Source organism: Ranitomeya variabilis, chromosome 1 (genome assembly GCF_051348905.1).
Source record: "Ranitomeya variabilis isolate aRanVar5 chromosome 1, aRanVar5.hap1, whole genome shotgun sequence".
Classification (NCBI taxonomy): Eukaryota; Metazoa; Chordata; class Amphibia; order Anura; family Dendrobatidae; genus Ranitomeya; species Ranitomeya variabilis.
The window spans coordinates 527,216,592-527,230,039 of record NC_135232.1 but is presented as its reverse complement, the minus strand read 5'-3'; positions in this window follow the sequence as shown (position 1 = coordinate 527,230,039).

Below are 13,448 nucleotides of genomic sequence, written 5' to 3'. Positions count from 1 at the left end.
CGTCTGCTGGTCCTTGGTAGTGCTTTCTGGCACAGGTACCTCCTGCTTAGTAACCGGGATTCCAGTACCATCAGCTGGTCCTCGATAGTTCCATTGGCTCTTGTACCTTATGCTACCCATCCGGGTTCCAGTACCGTCAGCTGGTTTTGGCAGTTCCTCAGCCTTCTTGTACCTTCTGCTACATTTCCAAAATCAAGCCTTTTGAAATGGTTTTTGGTAATCTCTCTGGATCTCCCTGACGACGACCCTAAAGATGACGACCCTGAAGACCACCCCGAAGAAGACGACGACCCTGAAGATGACGACCCTGAAGACCACCCCGAAGAAGGCGATGACCCCGAAGACGACGACCCTGAAGACGATGACCCTGAAGACCACCCCAAAGAGGACCAAGAAGATGACCCTGAAGAAGATGACCAAGAGGACAAAGAACAAGAAGACAACCACCAAGATACAGAAGAACAAGAGACAGAAGACCAAGAAACAGAAGAACAAGAAGCTGCAGAACAAAAAGCAGAAGAACATTAGGCATAAGACTAAAAAACAGAGCAAAAGATATTATCTAAATTATAAGCAGAAGAAGACTAAGCACTACCTCCTTGCTGACATCGCAGCCTTGTTGGTACATGGTGGCCATCCACCAACCATCCACTACTCCATCCATCTGGACCATCCGGAGTTGCTCGACACTCATCAGTAAACAAGACTGTTTGAAAATTAGTCTTCATGTATGTCTGGGCTCACTAAACCATTTCTGCTTGTGAACACTGTTTAGACGTAGCCGAATAGTAGGTGTATGCACCGCAGCAAGCCTTTGAATGATCCTACACCTTGAGGTACGAGGGACTCCAGAGGCACCAGCAGCTTCAAATAACTGTTTGCTGCTTTGTAATGGTATTTTGGCAGCTGCTCTCTTAATCCAATGAATTTGTCTGGCAGAAACCTTCCTCATTATGCCTTTATCTGCATGAACTCTGTCTGTGCTCTGTTTCAGTCTCAAATCTCTTCACAGTATGATGATCACTCTTAAGTTTTCGTGAAATACCTAATATTTTCATACCTTGTCCAAGGCATTCCACTATTGAACGCTTTTCAGCAGCAGAGAGATCCTTTTTCTTTCCCATATTACTTGAAGCCTGTAGCCTGCTTTATAAAAAGTAGTTTTCCTTTAATTAGAATCACCTGGAAAACTAATTATCACATGTGTTTGAGATTGATTTCAGTAATCCATTGAGCCCTGAGACACAATACCATCCACGAGTTTATTTGAAAAACCAAACAATTGAATCTTTATGACACTTAAATCCAATTTGCATAATAATTTGGAACACAGTGTATTGGAGGCAGTGAGAACATCATATTGTTTATAGGGGATATGTAGCCATTTTACTATATATAGGGAGTTTTGGGGTCCTCAATGTATAATAAAGGGGTATTGGTGGCTGTAGAACCATCATTCTGTATATTCAGAGTTGTGTGGGTGCTCAGAGGACATTATTTGTTATGAATGGGGACATTATTAGTTTTGATAGGGGCTGTCAGGTTCCTTTTGGGGGGCATTGTTACTTTAAGTGAGCACTCAAGGGTATTTGTTGCTGGAAGGGGGCACTTGGGATATTATGTCCTTCAAAGGACCATACAGGTCTTTGCACAGTAGGGGCATTAATACTTTCTGTGGGACATTCTAATATTTTGGGGTAGGAGTAACCCTAGTAATGACACAATTGATGAAATATTGGGGTCAGTGGACCACACTGCAGGTGCACATGGAGTGGGGAGTTTTTGTATGTTGGGAATAGATGGAGATGGCGCTAGAAATGTGAGAAGTCAAATGTACCTTTGTTATAATCTGTGCAGGTGAGTTCTGGCTCGAGAAGTTGTGTCGGTCTCGGCTAGATAGAAAAGTGAACGACCCGAATCAGAAAGAATGTCATGTGTAAGTTATTATATATAACTGTACTGTAATCACTTGATCTGTGGAACTGGTATCTACCAATATACAGTTACTGTAAGTGTATAATATTGCTCTTTTTAGGTAGCTTTTTAAAAGAAAAAAATTGTAGCAGATTAATGTAATTCAGTCATGATAGTAAAAGGTGTATGGTAGTATCATTGGTCTCTGTATAGAATGTAGTTTCATGTAGAGGTAATGGGGATATTATAATATTGCAGCTGCGACCCCCCTTTCTCCCCCCTTCCCCCCTCTGCATTCCTCCATCCAAAGGCAAAGCCTAGAGCAGCGACACTGGGTAACTTGAAACTAGTGTGTGAGCAGGGTGTGGCTTTAAACTGCAGACGACCAATCCTGTAAAGCCACTCATTGTCCCTCCCCTCTCAATCAGGAATTCCTTTGTCTGAGACTTTGGAAAACATAAATAACTAGCAGATCAGTGCATATCATTACTCAGCCCACTTAGTGATGTCACGACAGAGGGCATATCTTTTATGCCTGCTGAGTAGCGAGTCAGTCTTGGCGCGGGAAGTGATCTAACACCAGCTTGGCAAAGTTGTTCCATGCATCTGGACGTATTTATCCTCCTAAGTCACAGGCCAGCCAAGATGATACCATGACTAGTGTTGAGCGATACTTTCCGATATCGGAAAGTATCGGTATCGGAAAGTATCGGCCGATACCGTCAAAATATCGGATCCAATCCGATACCGATACCCGATCCCAATGCAAGTCAATGGGACGAAAATATCGGAATTAAAATAAACCCTTTATAAACTTGTAGGTTCATTCTACATGAAGGAAAACAACTAAGAATAATGTAGGATGTATTGGGGGACGTGGCGGAGACATTAAAGGCACAGAGGTTTAGCCCAATGTAATAGAATAGCAGGATTTTGGGTATTTTTTATTACGTTCGGCGGTAGAAAGATTTTGACTATGTTATTTTTTTTTTTTATTTTGACAGATATTGATGTTTCACTACTTCCACGCCCTTCACCTTCTTTTTTACTTCTCCCACACTTTCTTCTTCATTATCCTCATCATCAGCTTCTTTGACATCAACTTCTTCACCTTATTCATCTTCTTCTTCATCTTCTACCTATTATTTTTTTGGTTACATTGTTCATATTCTTTTTATTTTACTATTATCTTCATCATATTCTACTTCTTCATCATATTCTTATTTGTGACAGGCATTCCCGTAGTTGTTATCTATAAAAGTTTGAAGATTACACCTTCCGTTCTGCCTGTCACAAAAGAGTTACATTTGTCCGCGTTCAGTTTGGCCTGCAGCATCAGGCTTTATCCAGGGGCACCACGAGGAGGAACGGACTCACCCCCATACACTGCTTAGTCTTCTTCTGCTTATAATTTAGATAATATTTTTTGCTCTGATATTTAGTGTTATGCTTAATGTTCTTCTGCTCTTTGTTCTGCAGCCTCTTGTTCTTCTGCTTCTCGGTCTTCCAGGTCGTCGTCGTCTCCAGGGTCGTCGTCTCCGGGGTCGTCGTCATCGGGGTGGTCTTCAGGGTCATCGTCTCCGGGGTCGTCGTCATCGGGGTGGTCTTTGGGGTCATCGTCTCCAGGGTCGTCGTCATCACGGTGGTTGTCGTCTCTGGTGTCGTCGTCATCTTAGGGGTGGTCTTCCGGGTCATCGTGTTTAGTCTCTTGAACTTGGAAATGTAGCAGAAGGTACAAGAAGGCTGAGAAAATTCCGAGAACCAGCTGATGGAACTGGAACTCGGATGGCTACCCGAAGGTCCAAGAGCCAATGGAACTACCGAGGACCAGCTGACGTTACTGGAACCCGGTCACTAAGCAGGAGGTACCCGTGCCTGAAAGCACTACCAAGGACCACCTGACGTTGGTGGAACTCGGATACCCAGAGGGAGGCACCTAAGCCAAAGGCTCTGCCCGGAACCAGCTGACGGTACTGGAACCAGGATGGGGAGCAGAAGGTACAAGAGCAAAAGACACTGCCGAGAACCAGCTGACGGTGCTGGAACCCGGATGGGTAGCCGAAGGTCCAAGAGCCAATGGAACTACCGAGCACCAGCTGACGTTACTGGAACCTGGTTACTAAGCAGGAGGTACCCGTGCCTGAAAGCACTACCAAGGACCACCTGACGTTGGTGGAACTCGGATACCCAGAGGGAGGCACCTAAGCCAAAGGCTCTGCCCGGAACCAGCTGACGGTACTGGAACCAGGATGGGGAGCAGAAGGTACAAGAGCAAGTGTCTGCGTGGCTTTTGCAGGACACGATGCCGGCTGCACAGCAGGGGAACAGCTGGCGGTGCTGAACCCCACTGACACATTGGCTGGTGTTTTTCTCTGTGCAGCTAGCAGTACCGGGCCCCAACTGGCGGTGTTGGAGCCCGGGGTCAGCAGGAGGAGGAGATGGAGCAGAGTGTAGGCCGAAGCCTGCACTGGCGGCAGCTTTTGGGTCTGTTGTGCCTGCGTGGCTTTTGCAGGACACGATGCCGGCTGCACAGCAGGGGAACAGCTGGCGGTGCTGAACCCCACTGACACATTGGCTGGTGTTTTTCTCTGTGCAGCTAGCAGTACCGGGCCCCAACTGGCGGTGTTGGAGCCCGGGGCTCTGCAGGGGGAGCAGAGTGTAGGCCGAAGCCTAATTGAACCAATTTCAAAGGTAACCTCTAACCCCCCCTCAGGGGTTACAAAGTAGAAGAGCCACAGCTTATGCAGCAGTAGTGCTGCACAAGTCAAAGGTTGCTCTTTTAATTTCGCTCCTTGCACACGCTGAATGAAACACGTATAACATTTAGCCCTTTATACAGTCAAACTGTGTTGGAGGCGCGAGTTCCCTTTGTAATGAGACGCAGCACAGATGTCAAGAATCCCACCTTGGTGCTGGGTGCAGCCTCCTGAGCGTTGTTATTTGCTGTACAGGAGTCTGCGCTGTCGTGTTATCCCCTGGCCTAGCGCTGTTAGCGCTGCCCATGTTCTGGCATCATTTAATGTCGGCCGGTGCGGTTCGCGATGACCATGAATCCCAGCCCCGCAGTGTCTTAACATTGTTAAAACACTGCGGGGCTGTGATTCATGGCCTGGCGCAGCACATATGTTCGCCTCTCGCACTCGGGTCCTTACACCCGCTTCAGACTGTGCGGCGTCATCTGATCCCTTATCGCATGCCACGGCCATGAAGCCGCACAGTCCGCAGAAGGCGGAAGGAGATGAGGGACAGGCGAACTGATGCACCGATCATGCCCATCAATCACACCCTCGCAGTCCCAATAAATAAGACAACGAGGGGCGTTGTGTGGGTCAGGGCGGCCGCAGAGGCGCAGGCAGCCAAACAATGATGCCAGAAGACGGGCAGCGCTACCAAGGGGGTTGCAGCGTGTCATTACAAAGGAAAGTCACACCACCGGGACGGTTAAATGGTCACACAGAGGACACATTTTAGACGTGTTTTCAGTTCCACATGTGCGAGGAGAATACGTTTATGAGCCACCTTGCACACATGCAGCATTACCGCTGTACAAGGTGGCCTTTAAAACGTACAAACGCCTGGGGGAGGGGGGACAGGTTCCCTTCAATTTCAGTTCTTGTGTCTGCGTGGCTTTTGCAGGACACGATGCCGGCTGCACAGCAGGGGAACAGCTGGCGGTGCTGAACCCCACTGACACATTGGCTGGTGTTTTTCTCTGTGCAGCTAGCAGTACCAGGCCCCAACTGGCGGTGTTGGAGCCCGGGGTCAGCAGGAGGAGGAGATGGAGCAGAGTGTAGGCCGAAGCCTGCACTGGCGGCAGCTTTTGGGTCTGTTGTGCCTGCGTGGCTTTTGCAGGACACGATGACGGCTGCACAGCAGGGGAACAGCTGGCGGTGCTGAACCCCACTGACACATTGGCTGGTGTTTTTCTCTGTGCAGCTAGCAGTACCGGGCCCCAACTGGCGGTGTTGGAGCCCGGGGTCAGCAGGAGGAGGAGATGGAGCAGAGTGTAGGCCGAAGCCTGCACTGGCGGCAGCTTTTGGGTCTGTTGTGCCTGCGTGGCTTTTGCAGGACACGATGCCGGCTGCACAGCAGGGGAACAGCTGGCGGTGCTGAACCCCACTGACACATTGGCTGGTGTTTTTCTCTGTGCAGCTAGCAGTACCGGGCCCCAACTGGCGGTGTTGGAGCCCGGGGCTCTGCAGGGGGAGCAGAGTGTAGGCCGAAGCCTAATTGAACCAATTTCAAAGGTAACCTCTAACCCCCCCTCAGGGGTTACAAAGTAGAAGAGCCACAGCTTATGCAGCAGTAGTGCTGCACAAGTCAAAGGTTGCTCTTTTAATTTCGCTCCTTGCACACGCTGAATGAAACACGTATAACATTTAGCCCTTTATACAGTCAAACTGTGTTGGAGGCGCGAGTTCCCTTTGTAATGAGACGCAGCACAGATGTCAAGAATCCCACCTTGGTGCTGGGTGCAGCCTCCTGAGCGTTGTTATTTGCTGTACAGGAGTCTGCGCTGTCGTGTTATCCCCTGGCCTAGCGCTGTTAGCGCTGCCCATGTTCTGGCATCATTTAATGTCGGCCGGTGCGGTTCGCGATGACCATGAATCCCAGCCCCGCAGTGTCTTAACATTGTTAAAACACTGCGGGGCTGTGATTCATGGCCTGGCGCAGCACATATGTTCGCCTCTCGCACTCGGGTCCTTACACCCGCTTCAGACTGTGCGGCGTCATCTGATCCCTTATCGCATGCCACGGCCATGAAGCCGCACAGTCCGCAGAAGGCGGAAGGAGATGAGGGACAGGCGAACTGATGCACCGATCATGCCCATCAATCACACCCTCGCAGTCCCAATAAATAAGACAACGAGGGGCGTTGTGTGGGTCAGGGCGGCCGCAGAGGCGCAGGCAGCCAAACAATGATGCCAGAAGACGGGCAGCGCTACCAAGGGGGTTGCAGCGTGTCATTACAAAGGAAAGTCACACCACCGGGACGGTTAAATGGTCACACAGAGGACACATTTTAGACGTGTTTTCAGTTCCACATGTGCGAGGAGAATACGTTTATGAGCCACCTTGCACACATGCAGCATTACCGCTGTACAAGGTGGCCTTTAAAACGTACAAACGCCTGGGGGAGGGGGGACAGGTTCCCTTCAATTTCAGTTCTTGTGTCTGCGTGGCTTTTGCAGGACACGATGCCGGCTGCACAGCAGGGGAACAGCTGGCGGTGCTGAACCCCACTGACACATTGGCTGGTGTTTTTCTCTGTGCAGCTAGCAGTACCGGGCCCCAACTGGCGGTGTTGGAGCCCGGGGTCAGCAGGAGGAGGAGATGGAGCAGAGTGTAGGCCGAAGCCTGCACTGGCGGCAGCTTTTGGGTCTGTTGTGCCTGCGTGGCTTTTGCAGGACACGATGACGGCTGCACAGCAGGGGAACAGCTGGCGGTGCTGAACCCCACTGACACATTGGCTGGTGTTTTTCTCTGTGCAGCTAGCAGTACCGGGCCCCAACTGGCGGTGTTGGAGCCCGGGGCTCTGCAGGGGGAGCAGAGTGTAGGCCGAAGCCCAATTGAACCAATTTCAAAGGTAACCTTTAACCCCCCCTCAGGGGTTACAAAGTAGAAGAGCCACAGCTTATGCAGCAGTAGTGCTGCACAAGTCAAAGGTTGCTCTTTTAATTTCGCTCCTTGCACACGCTGAATGAAACACGTATAACATTTAGCCCTTTATACAGTCAAACTGTGTTGGAGGCGTGAGTTCCCTTTGTAATGAGACGCAGCACAGATGTCAAGAATCCCACCTTGGTGCTGGGTGCAGCCTCCTGAGCGTTGTTATTTGCTGTACAGGAGTCTGCGCTGTCGTGTTATCCCCTGGCCTAGCGCTGTTAGCGCTGCCCATGTTCTGGCATCATTTAATGTCGGCCGGTGCGGTTCGCGATGACCATGAATCCCAGCCCCGCAGTGTCTTAACATTGTTAAAACACTGCGGGGCTGTGATTCATGGCCTGGCGCAGCACATATGTTCGCCTCTCGCACTCGGGTCCTTACACCCGCTTCAGACTGTGCGGCGTCATCTGATCCCTTATCGCATGCCACGGCCATGAAGCCGCACAGTCCGCAGAAGGCGGAAGGAGATGAGGGACAGGCGAACTGATGCACCGATCATGCCCATCAATCACACCCTCGCAGTCCCAATAAATAAGACAACGAGGGGCGTTGTGTGGGTCAGGGCGGCCGCAGAGGCGCAGGCAGCCAAACAATGATGCCAGAAGACGGGCAGCGCTACCAAGGGGGTTGCAGCGTGTCATTACAAAGGAAAGTCACACCACCGGGACGGTTAAATGGTCACACAGAGGACACATTTTAGACGTGTTTTCAGTTCCACATGTGCGAGGAGAATACGTTTATGAGCCACCTTGCACACATGCAGCATTACCGCTGTACAAGGTGGCCTTTAAAACGTACAAACGCCTGGGGGAGGGGGGACAGGTTCCCTTCAATTTCAGTTCTTGTGTCTGCGTGGCTTTTGCAGGACACGATGCCGGCTGCACAGCAGGGGAACAGCTGGCGGTGCTGAACCCCACTGACACATTGGCTGGTGTTTTTCTCTGTGCAGCTAGCAGTACCGGGCCCCAACTGGCGGTGTTGGAGCCCGGGGTCAGCAGGAGGAGGAGATGGAGCAGAGTGTAGGCCGAAGCCTGCACTGGCGGCAGCTTTTGGGTCTGTTGTGCCTGCGTGGCTTTTGCAGGACACGATGCCGGCTGCACAGCAGGGGAACAGCTGGCGGTGCTGAATCCCACTGACACATTGGCTGGTGTTTTACTCTGTGCAGCTAGCAGTACCGGGCCCCAACTGGCGGTGTTGGAGCCCGGGGCTCTGCAGGGGGAGCAGAGTGTAGGCCGAAGCCTAATTGAACCAATTTCAAAGGTAACCTTTAACCCCCCCTCAGGGGTTACAAAGTAGAAGAGCCACAGCTTATGCAGCAGCAGTGCTGCACAAGTCAAAGGTTGCTCTTTTAATTTCGCTCCTTGCACACGCTGAATGAAACACGTATAACATTTAGCCCTTTATACAGTCAAACTGTGTTGGAGGCGCGAGTTCCCTTTGTAATGAGACGCAGCACAGATGTCAAGAATCCCACCTTGGTGCTGGGTGCAGCCTCCTGAGCGTTGTTATTTGCTGTACAGGAGTCTGCGCTGTCGTGTTATCCCCTGGCCTAGCGCTGTTATCGCTGCCCATGTTCTGGCATCATTTAATGTCGGCCGGTGCGGTTCGCGATGACCATGAATCCCAGCCCCGCAGTGTCTTAACATTGTTAAAACACTGCGGGGCTGTGATTCATGGCCTGGCGCAGCACATATGTTCGCCTCTCGCACTCGGGTCCTTACACCCGCTTCAGACTGTGCGGCGTCATCTGATCCCTTATCGCATGCCACGGCCATGAAGCCGCACAGTCCGCAGAAGGCGGAAGGAGATGAGGGACAGGCGAACTGATGCACCGATCATGCCCATCAATCACACCCTCGCAGTCCCAATAAATAAGACAACGAGGGGCGTTGTGTGGGTCAGGGCGGCCGCAGAGGCGCAGGCAGCCAAACAATGATGCCAGAAGACGGGCAGCGCTACCAAGGGGGTTGCAGCGTGTCATTACAAAGGAAAGTCACACCACCGGGACGGTTAAATGGTCACACAGAGGACACATTTTAGACGTGTTTTCAGTTCCACATGTGCGAGGAGAATACGTTTATGAGCCACCTTGCACACATGCAGCATTACCGCTGTACAAGGTGGCCTTTAAAACGTACAAACGCCTGGGGGAGGGGGGACAGGTTCCCTTCAATTTCAGTTCTTGTGTCTGCGTGGCTTTTGCAGGACACGATGCCGGCTGCACAGCAGGGGAACAGCTGGCAGTGCTGAACCCCACTGACACATTGGCTGGTGTTTTTCTCTGTGCAGCTAGCAGTACCGGGCCCCAACTGGCGGTGTTGGAGCCCGGGGTCAGCAGGAGGAGGAGATGGAGCAGAGTGTAGGCCGAAGCCTGCACTGGCGGCAGCTTTTGGGTCTGTTGTGCCTGCGTGGCTTTTGCAGGACACGATGCCGGCTGCACAGCAGGGGAACAGCTGGCGGTGCTGAACCCCACTGACACATTGGCTGGTGTTTTTCTCTGTGCAGCTAGCAGTACCGGGCCCCAACTGGCGGTGTTGGAGCCCGGGGCTCTGCAGGGGGAGCAGAGTGTAGGCCGAAGCCTAATTGAACCAATTTCAAAGGTAACCTTTAACCCCCCCTCAGGGGTTACAAAGTAGAAGAGCCACAGCTTATGCAGCAGTAGTGCTGCACAAGTCAAAGGTTGCTCTTTTAATTTCGCTCCTTGCACACGCTGAATGAAACACGTATAACATTTAGCCCTTTATACAGTCAAACTGTGTTGGAGGCGCGAGTTCCCTTTGTAATGAGACGCAGCACAGATGTCAAGAATCCCACCTTGGTGCTGGGTGCAGCCTCCTGAGCGTTGTTATTTGCTGTACAGGAGTCTGCGCTGTCGTGTTATCCCCTGGCCTAGCGCTGTTAGCGCTGCCCATGTTCTGGCATCATTTAATGTCGGCCGGTGCGGTTCGCGATGACCATGAATCCCAGCCCCGCAGTGTCTTAACATTGTTAAAACACTGCGGGGCTGTGATTCATGGCCTGGCGCAGCACATATGTTCGCCTCTCGCACTCGGGTCCTTACACCCGCTTCAGACTGTGCGGCGTCATCTGATCCCTTATCGCATGCCACGGCCATGAAGCCGCACAGTCCGCAGAAGGCGGAAGGAGATGAGGGACAGGCGAACTGATGCACCGATCATGCCCATCAATCACACCCTCGCAGTCCCAATAAATAAGACAACGAGGGGCGTTGTGTGGGTCAGGGCGGCCGCAGAGGCGCAGGCAGCCAAACAATGATGCCAGAAGACGGGCAGCGCTACCAAGGGGGTTGCAGCGTGTCATTACAAAGGAAAGTCACACCACCGGGACGGTTAAATGGTCACACAGAGGACACATTTTAGACGTGTTTTCAGTTCCACATGTGCGAGGAGAATACGTTTATGAGCCACCTTGCACACATGCAGCATTACCGCTGTACAAGGTGGCCTTTAAAACGTACAAACGCCTGGGGGAGGGGGGACAGGTTCCCTTCAATTTCAGTTCTTGTGTCTGCGTGGCTTTTGCAGGACACGATGCCGGCTGCACAGCAGGGGAACAGCTGGCGGTGCTGAACCCCACTGACACATTGGCTGGTGTTTTTCTCTGTGCAGCTAGCAGTACCGGGCCCCAACTGGCGGTGTTGGAGCCCGGGGTCAGCAGGAGGAGGAGATGGAGCAGAGTGTAGGCCGAAGCCTGCACTGGCGGCAGCTTTTGGGTCTGTTGTGCCTGCGTGGCTTTTGCAGGACACGATGCCGGCTGCACAGCAGGGGAACAGCTGGCGGTGCTGAACCCCACTGACACATTGGCTGGTGTTTTTCTCTGTGCAGCTAGCAGTACCGGGCCCCAACTGGCGGTGTTGGAGCCCGGGGCTCTGCAGGGGGAGCAGAGTGTAGGCCGAAGCCTAATTGAACCAATTTCAAAGGTAACCTTTAACCCCCCCTCAGGGGTTACAAAGTAGAAGAGCCACAGCTTATGCAGCAGTAGTGCTGCACAAGTCAAAGGTTGCTCTTTTAATTTCGCTCCTTGCACACGCTGAATGAAACACGTATAACATTTAGCCCTTTATACAGTCAAACTGTGTTGGAGGCGCGAGTTCCCTTTGTAATGAGACGCAGCACAGATGTCAAGAATCCCACCTTGGTGCTGGGTGCAGCCTCCTGAGCGTTGTTATTTGCTGTACAGGAGTCTGCGCTGTCGTGTTATCCCCTGGCCTAGCGCTGTTAGCGCTGCCCATGTTCTGGCATCATTTAATGTCGGCCGGTGCGGTTCGCGATGACCATGAATCCCAGCCCCGCAGTGTCTTAACATTGTTAAAACACTGCGGGGCTGTGATTCATGGCCTGGCGCAGCACATATGTTCGCCTCTCGCACTCGGGTCCTTACACCCGCTTCAGACTGTGCGGCGTCATCTGATCCCTTATCGCATGCCACGGCCATGAAGCCGCACAGTCCGCAGAAGGCGGAAGGAGATGAGGGACAGGCGAACTGATGCACCGATCATGCCCATCAATCACACCCTCGCAGTCCCAATAAATAAGACAACGAGGGGCGTTGTGTGGGTCAGGGCGGCCGCAGAGGCGCAGGCAGCCAAACAATGATGCCAGAAGACGGGCAGCGCTACCAAGGGGGTTGCAGCGTGTCATTACAAAGGAAAGTCACACCACCGGGACGGTTAAATGGTCACACAGAGGACACATTTTAGACGTGTTTTCAGTTCCACATGTGCGAGGAGAATACGTTTATGAGCCACCTTGCACACATGCAGCATTACCGCTGTACAAGGTGGCCTTTAAAACGTACAAACGCCTGGGGGAGGGGGGACAGGTTCCCTTCAATTTCAGTTCTTGTGTCTGCGTGGCTTTTGCAGGACACGATGCCGGCTGCACAGCAGGGGAACAGCTGGCGGTGCTGAACCCCACTGACACATTGGCTGGTGTTTTTCTCTGTGCAGCTAGCAGTACCGGGCCCCAACTGGCGGTGTTGGAGCCCGGGGTCAGCAGGAGGAGGAGATGGAGCAGAGTGTAGGCCGAAGCCTGCACTGGCGGCAGCTTTTGGGTCTGTTGTGCCTGCGTGGCTTTTGCAGGACACGATGCCGGCTGCACAGCAGGGGAACAGCTGGCGGTGCTGAACCCCACTGACACATTGGCTGGTGTTTTTCTCTGTGCAGCTAGCAGTACCGGGCCCCAACTGGCGGTGTTGGAGCCCGGGGCTCTGCAGGGGGAGCAGAGTGTAGGCCGAAGCCTAATTGAACCAATTTCAAAGGTAACCTTTAACCCCCCCTCAGGGGTTACAAAGTAGAAGAGCCACAGCTTATGCAGCAGTAGTGCTGCACAAGTCAAAGGTTGCTCTTTTAATTTCGCTCCTTGCACACGCTGAATGAAACACGTATAATATTTAGCCCTTTATACAGTCAAACTGTGTTGGAGGCGCGAGTTCCCTTTGTAATGAGACGCAGCACAGATGTCAAGAATCCCACCTTGGTGCTGGGTGCAGCCTCCTGAGCGTTGTTATTTGCTGTACAGGAGTCTGCGCTGTCGTGTTATCCCCTGGCCTAGCGCTGTTAGCGCTGCCCATGTTCTGGCATCATTTAATGTCGGCCGGTGCGGTTCGCGATGACCATGAATCCCAGCCCCGCAGTGTCTTAACATTGTTAAAACACTGCGGGGCTGTGATTCATGGCCTGGCGCAGCACATATGTTCGCCTCTCGCACTCGGGTCCTTACACCCGCTTCAGACTGTGCGGCGTCATCTGATCCCTTATCGCATGCCACGGCCATGAAGCCGCACAGTCCGCAGAAGGCGGAAGGAGATGAGGGACAGGCGAAGAAATGCACCGTTCATGCCCGTCA